Source organism: Magallana gigas, chromosome 7, assembly GCF_963853765.1.
Source record: "Magallana gigas chromosome 7, xbMagGiga1.1, whole genome shotgun sequence".
Taxonomy (NCBI): Eukaryota; Metazoa; Mollusca; class Bivalvia; order Ostreida; family Ostreidae; genus Magallana; species Magallana gigas.
In genome coordinates, this window is record NC_088859.1 from 5,663,004 (window position 1) to 5,683,407 (window position 20,404).

Here is a 20,404-nt window from a genome sequence, read left to right on the forward strand (position 1 = left end):
ATGTAAAAAATTTCATTCAAAAAATCTAGGGCAGAAAAAATTAGACCCGGCCTCGTTAAGTTGAAATCAGTTCGGTTTTTCATCTTTCATCAAAGAATTTTACGAAAATAGAGTTACCTTAAAATCGGAAAAATAATATTTGACCAAAATCGTGACCATGCCCCTTAAAGGCTATACTTTAAAAATCCTCGTTCGCATGTATTCTAAATTGCATAAAACATCTCTCTCTCTCTCTCTCTCTCTCTCTCTCTCTCTCTCTCTCTCTCAATTAAATGAAATTCTATTATATGCCAAACACTAAAAAACTTTGTTTTCCCTCGGACTGAAATTCACTTTCATCGGTTTAAACATTGCACGTGATAGCCTCATCTTTCTCCATATCTCACCTCCTGCTAAATTGTAAGAAAATAATTGGCTTACAGCAGTCACGTGGAGACTATGTATATTCCATACATAGTCAGTAGAAATTACCCCTTTTGAGCATTATGACGTCATTTTAGAGCATTATTACGTCATGTGTACTCATATATTGAAACTTGTAATATAATTACAATAGAATGAAACAATCTAAATTTGCGGAGGACTTTAAATATTTGTTTTATGTATAAAAACTTGATTTTCATTGTTTTATTTACTTTTTATCATTAAAACAAAGGCAGTCGGGAAGGTATAATCGTTACATGGTTTAAAGTTGACCTAATATGGTTTATACATGGTCAGAAAAAGTCCATATTATGGAATTTACTGACCATGTATAAATCATATTAGGTCAACTATAGTCTGTCCCAAGTTATTGCTTCCATCACTTTATGATGATTTTTAATAAAAATACACATACCTGTGAAAGAAATACAACTGAAATCGATGAAAAGGAATATATCCAAGATATCTTCATTGACAGATTATCCCTTTTCACTCATAAAATTTGACAGGAACGAAAACAATTTTCTTACGGGGATTTGTAATGGGAAATGTTTACATCTTTTCTCCATTCGGAATACACTCGGAACACATCGCGCAATTTTTTAACGTTATCATCCAGGCTTATTAATGGCTGATGCAATGCAAAATCTCCGTAGACTTTTAATTTTTGGTTGTGTATTGAAACCTAAGGCGTTAGAGGGGGCGTTTCAAAACAGATAATCTGGACATTTTTCATATTAGTGGATGAACGTAGTTTGAGCACAAAGGTTTTAACTATTATTGAAACATCAAGCAACAAGTGAAAAGCTGTCAATGTGACAGCAAACCGGGTTTTCTTTTATGTAAACTGTATCCATAATCCATGTCAACCCTTATCCAGTGAAATGGAGTACCCTACATGTATATGCAACATTTTGCCAAAAAATGACTAAGTTCAAAAGCTAGTATTTTTTTCATAAATTATCGGAAATCAAAATCCTAGCAATATGCACACCTCTGATATATGTACAATTGATCTGCAAAAGAACAACTTCCTATCTTGAGAACTGTAGGAGGAGTTATCCGTACAATGAGGGTACCCTATATGCAATATTTTGCCAAAAAATGACTAAGTTCAAAAGCTGGTATTTTTTCGATAAATTATCAGAAATCAAAATCCTAGCAATATGCACACCTCTGATATATGTACAATTGATCTGCAAAAGAACAACTTCCTATCTTGAGAACTGTAGGAGGAGTTATCCGTACAATGAGGGTACCCTATATGCAATATTTTGCCAAAAAATGACTAAGTTCAAAAGCTGGTATTTTTTCGATAAATTATCGGAAATCAAAATCCTAGCAATATGCACACCTCTGATATATGTACAATTGATCTGCAAAAGAACAACTTCCTATCTTGAAAACTGTAGGAGAAGTTATCCGTACAATGAGGGTACCCTATATGCAATATTTTGCCAAAAAATGACTAAGTTCAAAAGCTGGTATTTTTTCGATAAATTATCGGAAATCAAAATCCTAGCAATATGCACACCTCTGATATATGTACAATTGATCTGCAAAAGAACAACTTCCTATCTTGAAAACTGTAGGAGGAGTTATCCGTACAATGAGGGTACCCTATATGCAATATTTTGCCAAAAAATGACTAAGTTCAAAAGCTGGTATTTTTTCGATAAATTATCGGAAATCAAAATCCTAGCAATATGCACACCTCTGATATATGTACAATTGATCTGCAAAAGAACAACTTCCTATCTTGAAAACTGTAGGAGGAGTTATCCGTACAATGAGGGTACCCTATATGCAATATTTTGCCAAAAAATGACTAAGTTCAAAAGCTGGTATTTTTTCGATAAATTATAGGAAATCAAAATCCTAGCAATATGCACACCTCTGATATATGTACAATTGATCTGCAAAAGAACAAATTCCTATCTTGAAAACTGTAGGAGGAGTTATCCGTACAATGAGGGTACCCTTTTGGCAGCCGCCCGCCATTTTCACCATTTTAATAACCGGATTTTTCCGTTGGAAAACCCGGTTAAAAAGTGGTGGAAGCAAAAACTCGGGACAGAATATATACAAACCATGTAACAGATAATATTTGTTCGGTGAGAAATAATATTAGGCAATATGGCCGTCATTGGCCAACGCTTCGCTTACTCACTTCGACATTTCATAGTATTTAACACATAAACCGCATGCCGTAAGTTCTTATAGTATTTGAAGTAGTTGCCCTTTAAAATATTCTTTAAAATTAGAGTAGTTGCCCTTAGAATATTGAAGTCACATTGTTTTATCTGGAGCTTATCAAAAAATATTGAGATGGTAGAGATTGACTACGTGGTTAAGACATGTGTATGTCTCTTTGAAACTCTTGTCTGTGAGTACTCTGCGAGTTACAGTGTTGAACACTTTTGTTCGCGGTTACGTTCTCCACGGAGATAGGGTGTTGGCATCCTCTATCGATAGCTTCAGCACGGCAGAGAACGCTAGACACATAGTGAATTCAGGTAAGAGAAGTGTTGGCATCTGTAGGTATCGGGCTCTTCGAGGTGTTGGTATCCTCGGTTGAGCATCTTGGCTACAATGGGTGTTGGTATCCTCTATAGGGAACTGCATGGGGTATACGAGGCGTTTGACTCTCTGTTGTATAGATCCAGTAGTAGTGCAGATACCCTTGCTACTGAGAAGTAACCTGGTAAAGACTCACCAGGTAACACGAAGGCCTTGTGCTTGGGCACTTGGTTTGAGACATTGGTTTGGGTCACAGGTTTAAGACCTCTAATTGAGACAGTGCTCGGTTTCATCCATAGCCTGGTCCAGAAATATGTCGTGTCAATCTGTTTTGTTCTCCGAGGTCTGATTCTCCCATAGTAACGTCAGACAGATAGTCTACCCCCTACACGTTATAATACTTAGATAAACACAAAGCCGTTTGTTTTTTTATGTAAATACCATGCGCGGATCCAGAGGGGGTCAGGGGGTCCGGACCCACCTCGAATTTTGCAAAAAGGGGGTTATCAGATTCGATTGTATAAACAAAATTGAAAAATCATCACTATCAGGTATAGATCTGACAAGATGCCTATTTTATAGTCTTGTCATTCTTTAATGCCAATTCAGTTATAAATGCGACGTAATTATTTGAACAAGTCGGAAAAATATGACGTCACGATCCACGATCGAGATGTCATAGAAGCTGTCAAAATTGATTAGTGACACTTAAGCACTGAATCATTATTTTTTGAAAGATATAGTCTCATAACTGCAGCGGTGTGTGCATAAAAATTTGTATGCACACACCGCTGCAGTTATGAGACTATATCTTAAGGACGTTGGATCCTGCGATCAAAAGTCTCTAAGTTTTTTTTCTAAAGTATGTTTTTAACATCTACACACATATCTAAACCAAAATTCAAAACAAAATTTTGGGGTCTATATGCTCCTTTCGGTGCTACTGTATATTTAATATGACCTTTCTGCACTGAAAGTGCAAATTGCACATAAATCGCTTTTCCCTCTATAATTTTTTATCGAAATGAACCATGGTTTCAAATACAAATTTACATTATTTAGAATTAATAAAATTAAAATTATCATAATGAAAAAGTTTGCAATTTCTTCGCCTTATTGATATTTTGACCTTTTTGCACTGAAAAAATACTATTTTTATTCATAAACGATTCAACATGCAATTAAATAATTGAAAAGTCTCAAACTTTTTCTGAAATTATGACAGACTTGTCAAAAGAAACTTAAATATTCAGAAACTAAAACCAAAAGTATGTGTCTATAATGTAAATTTTGAGATATGGCATAAAATAAGCTAATTTTAGGGGGAAATTGGAGTTGATTTTTTCTTTACTTTTATGAAATATCACTTAAACATGCCAATATGTGTCGATAGAAATATTGAAATATTGTTGAAATATGTTTTTTGAAACAACACGAAGATATCCCAATGCATAAACTATCTGAAAATTTGGTCTGCATGGAAAATAAGAAAGCTAAAATTACGGTACTCTAAAACAACTGAGTTATTAAAAATGTTCATTTTCTTCTTAAAAACCTTCCGCCACAAAATATAGTCCCTTGCTACACTCTCTAAATATGGAATTTTTCCTTCACTATTTTATTCAATATAGTTTATTTGGCATTGTAAAAAAGGAATTTACAAGTAGAATTCATATATGACACAGAATTTCCAGACTAGAGGTGACCCAAAATGGCTACCCAAAATAAGAGGATCGAACCTCTTTAATTTGTATGCACACACCGCTGCAGTTATGAGACTATATCTTTCAAAAAATAATGATTTAATGCTTATATTTACATATTTTTTACTTCTTTCCTTGTCTGCAAATGTGATTTTTACGTCAAAATTTCTGTTTTATCCTATGGGTAAGTTCAAATTAATGGAAGAGCCACTGTAACAGCCACAAGCGTGAACTTTGATTCTCGCTTGTGACGTTGCATTTTACAGCGTTCAACGTTTGTGACGTCTTATAAAACTAATCATTCTAACCTTTGAGTACCCTGTGTTTGTTACAGTCTTATAGTTGCAATATCTTTTCACACACTTTACAAGCAAAAAATATTTGGAGTGTAAAATTTATATTGAATATTGACGTCATCTTGCTAACCTGGCAGTTTAGGGGAAACTACACGGACATCAGTTTTATGTATAGCTTTGAGAAAGGTTCTGCACATTTGCCGATATTTACTTACCGTACACAAACATGCAGCAAACACACATTCACACAGACTGGCGCTGATTAAAATATATTCTGTACGAGGCTTTATTAAATCTAGATCTACCAATCATTTGAATATTGACGGATCAAGATTATAGTTCTACTTAGATCTGTATAGATCTAGATCTACTGTAAGCTGAAAAGTCCATTTTTGATTCGGATTGGGGCTGCAAAAATCATGGATCCACAAAGTGGGACGTCCAAGTGGGAGTTGGTACGAAATGCCTTTGCAAATGCAGCTAAAATGGCTGGGGTGCACTGAAGTTACATATGCTCTTTATGAGAGGCACCTTTATACGTGAACACAATCAAACATGTACTAAATAAAAAAAATAAATAAAAAGGTTCTTATTGTGGAGGCCTCCACGTGGCTAGAACTGGAAACGCTGATATTTAATTAGCGGCTGACATCCACATTTCCTTGAAATAAGGTTGTTTTTTTTTTTTTGTTTTTTTTTTTTTTACAATGCATCAATATGTTGGTAGGCTCTGTCGGACTGGGAAAATGTCTGGATCCGCGCCTGAATACAATTATGTTTTATCATTCCTTTACCTTTTAATAATGATCATTAAAATCATGCAGTAAACAATAAATTGTGTGTCTGTGTTATTTCTCATTTTGTTCCTTGTTGTTATCTGTGTTTTAATTATTTTCCTCTGTGACATCAATTTTGTTTTTAATCTTTTTAATTTTTGTACGCTTTAAAGGCGTTGTAGACATGTGCCTTCACCCTTTTTTAGTGTGTGTTATCTAATATTTTTGAAAGGTTTGACCACATATGCAACTATTACAAATGCATGTAGATATTTTAAGTTTAATTTTTTTCTTTTATTTATTCATTACAAAATGACGTGGCTGCTTGTAGATCTAATAATGATTGGACTTGTCTTTTTTCTTTTCTTTTTTAATAATTTTTTGTCACCTACCTAACGTATGCATAGTTGTTTGGATCAATATGACAGTAAATTTAGCATGGAACTTGCATGTGTATTTACTAAGAAAAAAATTATCAAAACAAAACTAACCAGCTAAAGAGTCACCGTTAACACTGATACTGAGTACTTCCTACAAGTTACATCCAGTACAGATGCTTGATCTACCTCTAAATAATCGCTGGAAATTATAGCCCGAGATCACTGTGACGTCATACTTAACTTTTGCGCTCGACAGTTTTCGTAAAATGTCGACAAATTCGGGGAAGGAAATGACGTCATATGTCAGCAAACGTTCAGATAGGTACAGTTTTTTACGTAAGCATATGTGTTGATTACTTTAATGTTTTTAAAAGGATTTTTATTGTTAAATGAAAATGATGTATGCGATTTACGGGTAAGAATTTTCCGTAGAAACGCTTCCTTTTCCATCAAGTTGCTATTTATGCACCGCAGAGGATATTTGGGATATGTAGAACTTTTTCACGCGGATCTTTTCTTTGAACAATATGGAGGCAATATGTGCAGATTTCAACTCGAATTTCCTCCGTTCGTACACGTTGTCCATTCGTACACGTACACGTCTATGGAGATCGCTACGGGAGCGGCGCTTTATTATAATAATACGTTGATACCATAAACAATTCACTTTTACTTGCAAGCGCGCTAGAACAGAAATATACCTTTTTGGTGTAAGGAGAAGAAAAATGATATTTTTGCGCTATTTCAACTTACATCAACTGCACAAAACACATCCTTATAAAGAAATTTGTTGTTTTTAAATTAAGAAAAAAATATTACAATGGCCAGAAAAATTGTCAGTTGATAATTAGATGACTGATATCGGAGTTTTGCGCAAAAAATTCTTCTAGATTTCAGAGAATTTTTCAATATCCTATGGTTTTAAATTCGAAGATAAAATATGTTTTAAAAACATTCTTTATTTGTGTCGCTAGTCTAATCACCAAACCAGCAAAAACAGAATAATATTTTTTTTTTTCTACAAGTTCTTTTTACATTTGAATACTTAATTTTTTTTCAGTACAGTAGATATATTTCAGTACATGTCTAAAAAATGTGAAAACTAGTAATTGTTCGTCAGTTCGTGCAGCTGTCGTGGGCACAGTAACACGTTGGTCCGATTGACATGCAGGTGACCTATGACGCAAATGTTATTACTGTTGTTCCCAAGGCGAACGTGCGTCTGGTGCACGATAATTGTGTGTGTGTGTGGGGGGGGGGGGGGGGGGGGCAAGGGGCACAACTCTTTGATAAATCGATAAATATGACGTCATCTATCACGTAGGTTATGACGATGCAGAATTGAAAATTTGACAATTTCAAATTCGAATAACAAGGGAATGTGTACTAGTATAACTAGATTTGGTCAACGTCAGTGAAAACATTTTAACATTTTCAACAAGTGTCAAGCTTAAGGTAAGATTTAATGCTGCGCATTGTAACGTGTTACACTTTGCAAGAAATTCCGTGCAAATTAAAGTTTTGTTACATATTCACATACGATTACGAGATAACGTCTACTAAGAGGTGTGATGTAAACCCTAAGGGTGTGATATATGATGTTTATTGCATAATTGATAAATGATCTATTGAGATATGATCAGAAGTAATATTTCTATTTTGGGATCAATTACTAATATTCATCTACAAGTTAAAATTAACAAGAGGCCAATTGGCCTTAACGGTCACCTGAGTAGCATATATCCCATACACGAACTTGTCATGGAGTCTCATATGTACATTAGGTTTCATACTGGGTAGAAAAATTATAAATTTGTAATGACGACCACATTTCAAAAAGAACTGTGAAACCTATAATTTTGGTGAAAAACTAAAAGATCTGGTTCATAAAATTATGAATTCAGTTTTCCTTTCAGGTGTAGGGGAGTAAAGAAGATAATTTTTTAACGTTATATGCATTAACATCTATACATCCATTTTGGCCCTGCCCTAGAGTCAAAACCCATCCTTGAGGGGACATGAAAATTAAAATTTCAGTAGAGGTCTTCCTGGTAAACATAATTATTAGTCAGGTTTTTTTTATACAGATGAGAAGATTTTTAAACATTATATGCATTAACACTATATTGCCATATTGCGATGAAAATTAAAATTTCAGTAGAGGACTTCCTGGTAAACATAATTATTAGTCAGTTCTTTTTATACAGATGAGAAGATTTTTAAACATTATTTGCATTAACACTATATTACCATATTGCGCCCCCCCCCCACCCCCGTTCATGTCCTGAACACCTGACCCAGGGGCCATGAATTTCACAATTTAGGTAAAGGAGATTGTGGATATCATAACCATGTATTCAGTTTTTTGCCCACGTGTGTGGGAGAAGAGAAGATTTTTTGAGATTTAAAACATTTTTACTATTTGGCCATATTGGCCCCACCCTAGAGCCTAAACACCTAACAAAGGGGTCATTAATTTCACATTTTTGGTAGAGGGCCTCATGGACATCATAGTCATGCATTTAATTTTTAATAAATATATATGGGAGTAGAGAAGAAGATTTTCTAAGAATTAATACATTTTTACTACTTGGCCATATTGCCCCACCCTAGAGTCTGAACCCCTGATCCAGAGGTCATGAATTTCACAATTTTGATAGAGGGCCTCATGGACATCATTATCATGCATTTAGTTTTTAATAAATATATATGGGAGTAGAGAAAAAGATTTTCTGAGATTTAATACATTTTTACTATATGGCCATATTGGCCCCACCCTAGAGCCTGAACCTCTGACGTAGGGGTCATGAATTTCACAATTTAGGTTGAGGGCTTCATGGACATCATTATCATGCACTTAGTTTTTAACAAATATATATGATAGTAGAGAAGAAGATTTTCTAAGATTTAATACATGTTTACTATATGGCCATATTGGCCCCACCCTAGAGCCAGAACCCCTGACCCAGTGGCAATAAATTTCACAATTATGGTAGAGGGCTTCATGGACATCATAACCATGCAACCAGTTTTTTCTCACATGCGTGGGAGTAGAGAAGAAGATTTTGAAAATTTGGCTTTTTTTGCATATTTGGCCCCACCCGTGGCGTCCCAGGAGTGGTAGAGCCATGCATTTCACAATTTAGATTCTTCTTACCATAGACATGCTTCAGACCAAAAATGGTAACGATTGGCCTGGTAGTTTTCAAGAAGAAGTTAAAAATGTAAAATTGTTGACGCACGACGACTAACGAAGACCAATTGCAATAGGTCACCTGAGTGACCTATTAATAAATGATTCAAATTATAAATGAGAGATAGAACTCGTGCAAAGTAATTGTGTGTGGGTACTCTGCCCCTAAACTGAAAACATTTTCCAAGACTGACACTGTTGTGGCCGAACTCATTGAAGCTGCCACTGGGTCAAGTGTCTAGACAAATTCTTGAAATGTGTAAAATGTTTATGTATGTAATATAATTTCTATTGAATTATTTTAGAAGGTTTGGATGTGACAAAGAAAAAAGTTGAAGTTTTCGAGCTAAGGAGATGTGTCGCTAGGATTATCAGAAGCCATGGTAATTAATTTATTAACATATTTTGATGACCAATTTAGAACTATATGTTCCAAGAAAATGATTGTTTTGTTCGCTATAAATAATTCAATCAGATAATATTTTAAGCAGACCTTTTCTGGCGTCTTTATATTTGTTACAAGTGAAAAAATAATGGTGTCTTCGAGCTTACCATTATTATTATTAATAATATTAAAACGAAACAGATTGCTATTCAGTACCGATTATGACGAAGTCTAGTAATATTCTGGTCTATTGAATGCTCATGGATTAAATAATTGTATATTATTTCTTGTTGTAGTGTATAATAAGTATAAAATAAGGAAAGGAGGGGCTTTTGGGGGATTGCAAGCCTGGCCCCAAAATGGTTTCGAGAAGGGGTGCCTTTCTTGTCCACTCACGACAACAACAGTAAGATTACTTACTAGTAATTAATCAAAGAAAAAAGGTCAGTTTTTTTAAGAAGGAGTCTTCTCTGGTACATTCGACTTGTAAAAAGAAGAAGAACAAGTATGAAATCCATATCAGATGACTGTACAATTGTTATCAAAGAACCGGATAAGGGAGGCGCTGTAGTAATAATGGACGCCAACTACTACGCAAACAAATTTACTCAAATGCTTTCCAATGGAGAATTTTACAAGAAGGTTTGGATGTGAAAAACAAACCAGTGGAAGTGTCCGAGCTCAGAAGATGTGTTGTTGATATTATCAGAAGCCATGGTAATTAATTTATTCATATATTTTGATGACCAATTTAGAACTATATGTTCCAAAAAAATGATTGTTTTGTTCGCTATAAATAATTCAATCAGATAATATTTTAAGCAGACCTTTTCTGGCGTCTTTATATTTGTTACAAGTGAAAAAATAATGGTGTCTTCGAGCTTACCATTATTATTATTAATAATATTAAAACGAAACAGATTGCTATTCAGTACCGATTATGACGAAGTCTAGTAATATTCTGGTCTATTGAATGCTCATGGATTAAATAATTGTATAGTATTTCTTGTTTTAGTGTATAGTAGGTATAAGATAAGGAGGGGCTTTTGGGGGATTGCAAGCCTGGCCCCAAAATGGTTTCCAGAAGGAGTGCCTTTTCTATCCCCACACGACAACAACAGTAAGATTACTTACTAGTAATTAATCAAAGAAGAAAGGTCAGTTTTTTAAGAAGGAGTCTTCTCTGGTACATTCGACTTCTCAAGAGTAAATTTTATTACTAGTCCACGTAACTGCAGGAATTTCACTATTTGCGCACGCTTTGGGGCTTGCACCACTTTATTTGCTATGCATAAAAATCTTAATAACACATAGATTATTATGATTTGTTTGACTGTGTAAATATTTCATGAATTTCTTAACATAAGAACTTAGAAGTATGTCTGATTACGAGAAGACTTCTTCCTTAAAGATTACGACTGTCTTTCAATGATTCTTTTTTCTTTTTAAGGTCACCGTTTTATAACATAATATTTACTCAGCTGTTCGCTGTAAATTTGATGAACTTATATTTTAGAGGAAAATCGCATTCGAAGGGACGACTGCATTGAGATCATCAATGCCTACTATGCATACTTGAGGTATTATAAAAAAAAAGTTATTTTTTTCCACTTCTAGCTTACCTGAGCTAAAAGTTTCTATATATTTATCTATCTATCTGTATTATACCTTTTTTGGCGGAAAATTGGCATAGGAATATATATATATATATATATATATATATATATATATATATATATATATATATATATATATATATATTCCTCTTGAAAATAACGGAAAAGGAAAACAAAAAAGTAATTTGACAAAGGAAAAACAAGTATGAAATCCTTATCAGATGACTGTACAATTGTTATCAAAGAACCGGATAAGGTAATAATGGACGCCAACTACTACGCAAACAAAATTACTCAAATGCTTTCCAATGGAGAATTTTACAAGAAGGTTTGGATGTGAAAAACAAACCAGTGGAAGTGTCCGAGTTCAGAAGATATGTAGTGGAAATCATCAGTAGCCATGGTAATTAATTTATTCATATATTTTGATGACCAATTAAGAACTATATGTTCCAAAAAAAATGATTGTTTTGTTCGCTATAAATAATTCAATCAGATAATATTTTAAGCAGACCTTTTCTGGCGTCTTTATATTTGTTACAAGTGAAAAAATAATGGTGTCTTCGAGCTTACCATTATTATTATTAATAATATTAAAACGAAACAGATTGCTATTCAGTATCGATTATGACGAAGTCTAGTAATATTCTGGTCTATTGAATGCTCATGGATTAAATAATTGTATAGTATTTCTTGTTTTAGTGTATAGTAGGTATAAGATAAGGTGGGGCTTTTGGGGGATTGCAAGCCTGGCCCCAAAATGGTTTCCAGAAGGGGTACCTTTCTGGTCCCCTCACGACAACAACAGTAAGATTACTTACTAGTAATTAATCAAAGAAGAAAGGTCAGTTTTTTAAGAAGGGGTCTTCTCTGGTACATTCGACTTGTCAAAAGTAAATTTTATTACTAGTCCACGTAACTGCAGGAATTTCACTATTTGCGCACGCTTTGGGGCTTGCACCACTTTATTTGCTATGCATAAAAATCTTAATAACACATAGATTATTATGATTTGTTTGACTGTGTAAATATTTCATGAATTTCTTAACATAAGAACTTAGAAGTATGTCTGATTACGAGAAGACTTCTTCCTTAAAGATTACGACTGTCTTTCAATGATTCTTTTTTTCTTTTTAAGGTCACCATTTTATAACAAAATATTTACTCAGCTGTTCGCTGTAAATTTGATGAACTTATGTTTTAGAGGGAAATCGCATTCGAAGGGACGACTGCATTGAGATCATCAATGCCTACTATGCATACTTGAAGTATTATAAAAAAGTTATTTTTTTTTCCGCTTCTAGCTTACCTGAGCTAAAAGTTTCTATCTATCTATTTATCTATCTATCTGTATTATACCTTTTTTGGCGGAAAATTGGCCGGTATATATATATATATATATATATATATATATATATATATATATATATATATATATATATTCCTCTTGAAAATAACGGAAATATATATATATGTAACGGATATATATATATATATATATATATATATATATATATATATATATATATATATATATATATATATATATATTCCTCTTGAAAATAACGGAAAAGGAAAACAAAAAAGTAATTTGACAAAAGAAGAAGAACAAGTATGAAATCCTTATCAGATGATTGTACAATTGTTATCAAAGAACCGGATAAGGGAGGCGCTGTAGTAATAATGGACGCCAACTACTACACAAACAAAATTACTCAAATGCTTTCAAATGGAGAATTTTACAAGAAGGTTTGAAAAACAAACCAGTGGAAGTGTCCGAGCTCAGAAGATGTGTTGTTGATATTATCAGAAGCCATGGTAATTAATTTATTCATATATTTTGATGACCAATTTAGAACTATATGTTCCAAAAAAATGATTGTTTTGTTTGCTATAAATAATTCAATCAGATAATATTTTAAGCAGACCTTTTCTGGCGTCTTTATATTTGTTACAAGTGAAAAAATAATGGTGACTTCGAGCTTACCATTATTATTATTTATAATATTAAAACGAAACAGATTGCTATTCAGTATCGATTATGACGAAGTCTAGTAATATTCTGGTCTATTGAATGCTCATGGATTAAATAATTGTATAGTATTTCTTGTTTTAGTGTATAGTAGGTATAAGATAAGGAGGGGCTTTTGGGGGATTGCAAGCCTGGCCCCAAAATGGTTTCCAGAAGGGGTACCTTTCTTGTCCCCTCACGACAACAACAGTAAGATTACTTACTAGTAATTAATCAAAGAAGAAAGGTCAGTTTTTTAAGAAGGAGTCTTCTCTGGTACATTCGACTTGTCAAAAGTAAATTTTATTACTAGTCCACGTAACTGCAGGAATTTCACTATTTGCGCACGCTTTGGGGCTTGCACCACTTTATTTGCTATGCATAAAAATCTTAATAACACATAGATTATTATGATTTGTTTGACTGTGTAAATATTTCATGAATTTCTTAACATAAGAACTTAGAAGTATGTCTGATTACGAGAAGACTTCTTCCTTAAAGATTACGACTGTCTTTCAATGATTCTTTTTTTCTTTTTAAGGTCACCATTTTATAACAAAATATTTACTCAGCTGTTTGCTGTAAATTTGATGAACTTATGTTTTAGAGGAAAATCGCATTCGAAGGGACGACTGCATTGAGATCATCAATGCCTACTATGCATACTTGAAGTATTATAAAAAAGTTATTTTTTTCCGCTTCTAGCTTACCTGAGCTAAAAGTTTCTATCTATCTATTTATCTATCTATCTGTATTATACCTTTTTTGGCGGAAAATTGGCCGGTATATATATATATATATATATATATATATATATATATATATATATATATATATATATACATATTCCTCTTGAAAATAACGGAAAAGGAAAACAAAAAAGTAATTTGACAAAAGAAGAAGAACAAGTATGAAATCCTTATCAGATGACTGTACAATTGTTATCAAAGAACCGGATAAGGGAGGCGCTGTAGTAATAATGGACGCCAACTACTACGCAAACAAAATTACTTCAATGCTTTCCAATGGAGAATTTTACAAGAAAATACCTGAAAATCGCGATCGTAGAAACTATGCAGAAAGTAATAAATCTAGTACAACACAAAGACACATCCTCCGTAACGGACAAAGAAACTTAATTTTTGACAAACTTTAAATACAGAGACAGTGTATTCTACGGCCTACCCAAAATTCACAAGTCAAAATTTATTGGAGAAGCAATTAAAATTCAAAATTCTGATTACATAACCTGTCTTAAACCAGAGAATCTAACATTCAGACCATATTGTAGGAGGACCCAAATCACCAACTCAACGTCAATTACTGGACATTCTTTTGAAACCTCTTTGCACAGAGGTGAAGAGTTTTGTGAGAGACGACTTGGATTTTTTTAGCTATTTGCCAGAGAGAGTAACACCAGGTGACAAATTAGTTACAGTGGACGTAACAAACTTGTATACTAATATTTACAAGTACACTAGGACTCAAAGCATTAAGTTATTGGATTAATAAATTTCCAGAGAAAATAAACAATCGTTTTGAAAAGAATTTCATTTTAGAAGCAACGGAATTGGTGGTAAACAACAATACATTCGTATCCAACAACACCCATTATGAACAAATCAAAGGAACTCCCATGGGAACAAAAATGGCCCCCACGTATGCCACCCTTACCTTAGGATTTTTAGAAGAGCATTTATATGATAAGATAGCTAGAGATTCCGGTTCAAACTTAGCTGAAAACATCAAGAAGACGTGGAAGAAATACTTGGACGACTGCTTTATTATCTGGAATCAGGAAATCCTTGATTTAGAAGCATTCCATGAACTTTTAAATATTATAGACCATGACATCAAATTTACAGTTGAAGAGAGTCAACATGATATTTCATTTTTGGACATATGTATAACTCGCGAAGGAGAGAGTTTATCAACAGATATCTACTACAAACCAACGGATACGCACCAATACCTCCATTTCAATTCATGCCACCCAAGGCATACAAAACGTGCGATTCCATACAATTTAGCCCGGAGGATATGCACCATAGTAAGCGACGAACAGAAAAGGAATCAACGTCTGGAAGAAATGAAAAAAATATCTTCGCAAGCAGGGATACCCTAAAAAATTAATCGAAGATGGAATTGAAAAATCTAAAAATCTCGACCGGAAACAATTAATAAGTACTCCGTCCCCTGATGTAACAACACAAGAAATCATTCCATTTGTTACCACCTACAATCCCAAAAATAAGAACATTACACCGTTTGTTAAACACCTAAATGAAGTACTCAAAACAAATGAAAGGGTGTCTAAAGTTCTCGAAAATTTCCGCGTAATCGAAAGTAAAAGACAACCTAAAAATCTGAAACGCATACTTTGCAAATCTAAATTCCGCAATAACATTTTGCATACAGGTAGAAAATGTCCAGATCAACGATGTAGAACCTGTCCATATTTAAAGGAAGGAATTATTTTCAAAATAGGAGACCGGGAATTTAAAGTAAACTCCAGCATGACGTGCCGAACCAAAAACCTAATATATTGTATAATGTGCGGGGGGTGTGGACAATACTACATCGGCGAAACCGGAACTACACTCCGTACTAGGATCCGAGTTCATAAACAGCAAATTCTACATCCAGAATACCGTAAAATAAAAGTTTGCAAACATTTAGATATTTGCGGGAAAGGCCATTTTACTGTAATTCCGCTTTACAATTTTTATAGCGACAACGTAGTGGAAAGAAGAGAAACGGAAAAACATTTTATACAAACTCTCAAACCATCTTTGAACAGTGATTTAGCTAAAAAGTAAAATGTATCTGTATTTACTTTGCATTACTATGCAATAACATGAACGTTATAAACTGTTTCCTTATACTATATTGTGACGTCATAGTATTGTTTGTATAACGTCATTGATTTTAACGTCACTTGTTTTTAAATGTATTGTGAAACGTCTGAGGAAGAAATAAAAGCGCTTACGTTTTGCGATTAGTGTTGTTATTTTTTTCATTTTAATATATATATATATATATATATATATATATATATATATATATATATATATATATATATATATATATATTTGTAATATTTAGTTGTATATTCTCAGTATATAACTCTATATAGACGAATAGTCAATAATCGTTATAATAGCTCGTCCGAAAAATATTGACTGGTCAATATTTATTTGATATTGACCGGCTAGGAATAATATATAGAGAACATTCCCTCTATTTCAAATAATCGCCTCTGATTTGTTGATTGGTAAATGATGACGTAAGTAACTCTTCGCGACTCCAAAACAAGATGACATCATAATAGACAGTCAGTCAAAGCAAGTAAACAACGGACGCGCAATGCGACGGTTTGCTATCATAACGGATATAAGGATTTGCGAATTAGTGTGAAATAAAATCAGGCAGAACATCTTTATGTTAATTCTTACGGTCGGCGGAATATCACCAGTGACTGTTTGATGCTGAAGATATTTTATAATGAACTTTGCACAAAATTGAATTCGTGAATTCTTTGTTGAGCTGATATAATTACGGCGATCTGTACTACTTTCTTTTTGATTTGTTTCTTCATATAACAAAACAAATGTTGACTGTGTTTTCGGGAAATATTGATTATATTATCCCCCTTGGGACAAAATATTGCCCGACGCAAAGCGGGGGCTAATATACTAGTATTTTGATTCATGAAGGAAGACAAAATGAACGTGAAAGTATATTAAAAAGAAGTATATGGAATACACGTGGATTTTAAAAGTAACGGTTGCTATTTGTAATATTGGATTGTAAGCACCGGCTATAAACTGAAAACAATGCACCGACTGCTAAATGAAAGTGTTGAGTATATGGGTTTAAAGTCGCGTAGAGACTGTTTTTTATTTATGATATTCCCCTTTGAATCTCTGGACAAGTCTGATGTATATATACTATTCCATGTTAGTTCTGTTCCAAGTTCCAGTCTGTTCCAAGTTATTGCTTCTCTCACTTGTTGATGATTTTTAATTGGTAGTTAATTAATTCATATATTTTGATAACAGTTTTAGAACTACATATTAGAAGGAAATAATTGTTTGGTTTGCATTTATATAAAATAAAAAAAAAATCAGACATATTCTTTAACTGTGTAAAATGTTTATGTACTATAATTTGTATTGAATAACTTTAAAGGTTTGGTTGTAACAGAACGGCTTAAGGTTGCAGGTGTCAGGAGAATAGCCCCCTTTTTCAATGAAATCCATGGTAATTTATTTAAACATTTTGATGATCATTTTAGAACTATATGTTCAAAAGGAAATGATTGTTTTAAGTGATAGAATCATGTACTTTACTAACATTTATAATAACATAACTGGTTCTCGAACATTACACTCCATTGAAACTCAACTTATTGTGCCCTAAATTATTATACGGGGATTTGTTACATATTTTTCGTTGATTAATCTTATATTAAAGTGGACTTTTCTTTCAGGATCTACCTTTATGGCATATTGCTTAACGATCCAAAGCTCAAACTGGTATGATAAAGAATCATTAAGTGTAGAAATACACTAAAGTAACCATTTAGAATAGAAAGCATATTATTTCTTCCATAAATTTAAAAAAAAATTAAATCAAGCTTGTTGTCTGGAATTACTTCAATAAATACTTATAAATATATGTCTGTGAGGAAATGCATGACTTACGATTTTCCTTCAAATGTTCAGACTTCAATACTTCCTTAAACTCGCATATAAACTAAATTCATGTTTTTAATGGTTTTCATTTTTATTTTCGCCAGATGAATTTGAATCGAAGAATTAGAAACAAAGTTATCATACACCATAGCCTCCACTTTCTTCCCCTACAAACACGATATGCATAAATGATCACAGTGTGAACAAGATATCTGTGAGCCAATGCTCACTAGTGATACCCCCACTCTGATGTGAATATGCAAAATAAGCAAAGTCGACATTTAACAGAAAGCTGGCATCCGATTGGTACAGAAATACATCCCACAATATGGCATGCCTAAACAAATAGTGTTTTAAAATTTCAAGCATCTGCGATAAATAGCTGCTGAGAAATCTTTGAGGAAAATTTGTGTGAAAATTTTGGCTAAAATAAACAAAGTACTCATTTAACAGGAAGTTGACGTCCGATTGGTACAAAAATATATCCCACGATATGGCATGCCTTAACAAACACTGTGTTAAAATTTCAAGCTGTATTTGTTGACAAAGTCATTGTATTGAACGTAGAATCATCAAAAGATGATTTTAAACGAGATTGTTGAATGTCCTGTTTTATCAACTTGTTTGTCAGTAGCTTGCCTCGCTTTAGAAACTGTTCATACGTTAGAGCATACCCTTGCATATCGAATTTACTGAGAGACAAAAACACCATATGCAGGTGATGAAGTTTACTGCTACATTAGTAAGGAGAGTTGACTATATAAATATATAATAGAATATTACATTTTGAACGAACAATTGACACGATACATCCAAACAACACATAACACAGGATTTTTAAAAGCCTTTTCAAGTTGAGCATAAATCAAACCATTGACGCGTGTTAAAAATTAAGTTCAATAAATACGGGGAAGTGAACAGTTTTCTGTACTCCGTCCCAAGATATTTTCAATTCACACTTTACCTCATTACTCGATATTTAAAAATACTAACGTTAAGTATTGAAACTTTCATTTTTAAAGTATGAAAAGATCAAGATGATTTCTCCTTTGAAACGCCCCCTCTGTAGTTAATCAGGTTTCAATATAGGGTGATTTCACCATGCATCGGACACCTTTGGTTTTTTCCCTTAGTTCACGCGTCAAATATCGTTCAAATATAAATAAAACGTGTTTTTAAAGTTTCAAGTTTTTCCCTTGATTAATTATTGGAGAAAAAACTGTGAAATTATCATAAATGTAGAAAATAAAACAAATAAATGAAGTGTTGAACTATTTCACCATGGATCGAACATTATTTACCAAGCATCGGACAGCTATACAATACGGAAGAGATTAAAAATACCAACATTTTCTGATTTTAATGCAAAAATACAAAGGTCGGAAAAATATATTTATTCAATTGCCATTCAGATTTTTTTAAATGTAAATCCACAAATCTGCATATAGGAATATAGACTATATATTGTTTCTGTTCGAAGGAATATTTATTTTGTGGGGTTCTTTATCGTGCCAGATCCTACAGGAATTTTGGACTATAGTCTGTCCCAAGATATTTATGCTGCATATTTGAACGATTTTTAATAAAAATACACATACCTGTGACTGAAGTGCAATTAAAATCGATGAAAGGGAAAATTCCCAAGATAACTTCATTCACACATTATCATTTTTCCCTCGTAAAATTTCACAGGAACGAAAACAGATTTCCTAAGGAGATTTATAATGGGGAATGTTGACATCTTTTCTCCATTCGGAAATACTCGGGACACCTCGTGCAATTTTTCAACGTTATCATCCGGGCGTCTTCATCTCCTTGGCAATGGAAAAACCTCGTAGACTTTTTATTTTTAGCCGTGTACTGATACCCGACAAGCTAGAGGGGGCGTTTCAAAGGGGAAATCTTGGGATTTTTTCATACTATTGAATGAACATCGTCTGAACCAAGAGGTATTTATAAATATTGAATAATTTAAGAAAATATGCGGCAAAAATATCTTGGGACAGACTATAAAAAGGCCGTATCCGTAAAACTGGAATTCTAAGTGGTCTGAGGAAAATGTTTGAATCAATTATTTCTTTCATTTTTCTTTTACTTCACTTTTATAGATTATCACTAGGTATGGGCGCATAATCTCCTTATTATTAGAAGAAATCATGCACTGAAAACTGTCCCATGCATGGTTAATTTGTGTCCGATCAATGGTGAAATGAGTATATGGAGCAAAAATGACCTTGGCATTACTGTTCAAATTTCTTCGACTTATTTAAATCAAATTTTGTTTCAAAACTTCTGTTTTTCTAATTATTTTACACGCATTTTCACTAATTACAATCAAATGCACACCATTCAAATAGTGCTTTAGTGTAAAATCTTCGTAACTAAATTTCAATGATGGCATATT

At 33.2% G+C, this 20,404-nt stretch overlaps 1 long non-coding RNA gene across 2 annotated transcripts; it reads left to right on the top strand.

Annotated features, from left to right (window-relative positions):
- The first annotated feature begins 12,834 nt into the window (after window positions 1-12,834).
- Window positions 12,835-16,299, top strand: LOC105343865 (uncharacterized). Of its 2 annotated transcripts, none has more exons than XR_010708002.1 (4): window positions 12,835-13,110; window positions 13,409-13,513; window positions 13,911-13,974; window positions 14,174-16,299. It is a non-coding gene; the product is annotated as an uncharacterized lncRNA (long non-coding RNA). The 2 variants fall into 2 exon arrangements; XR_010708003.1 differs by having other exon boundaries at window positions 14,254-16,299.
- Window positions 16,300-20,404: the final 4,105 nt, after the last annotated feature.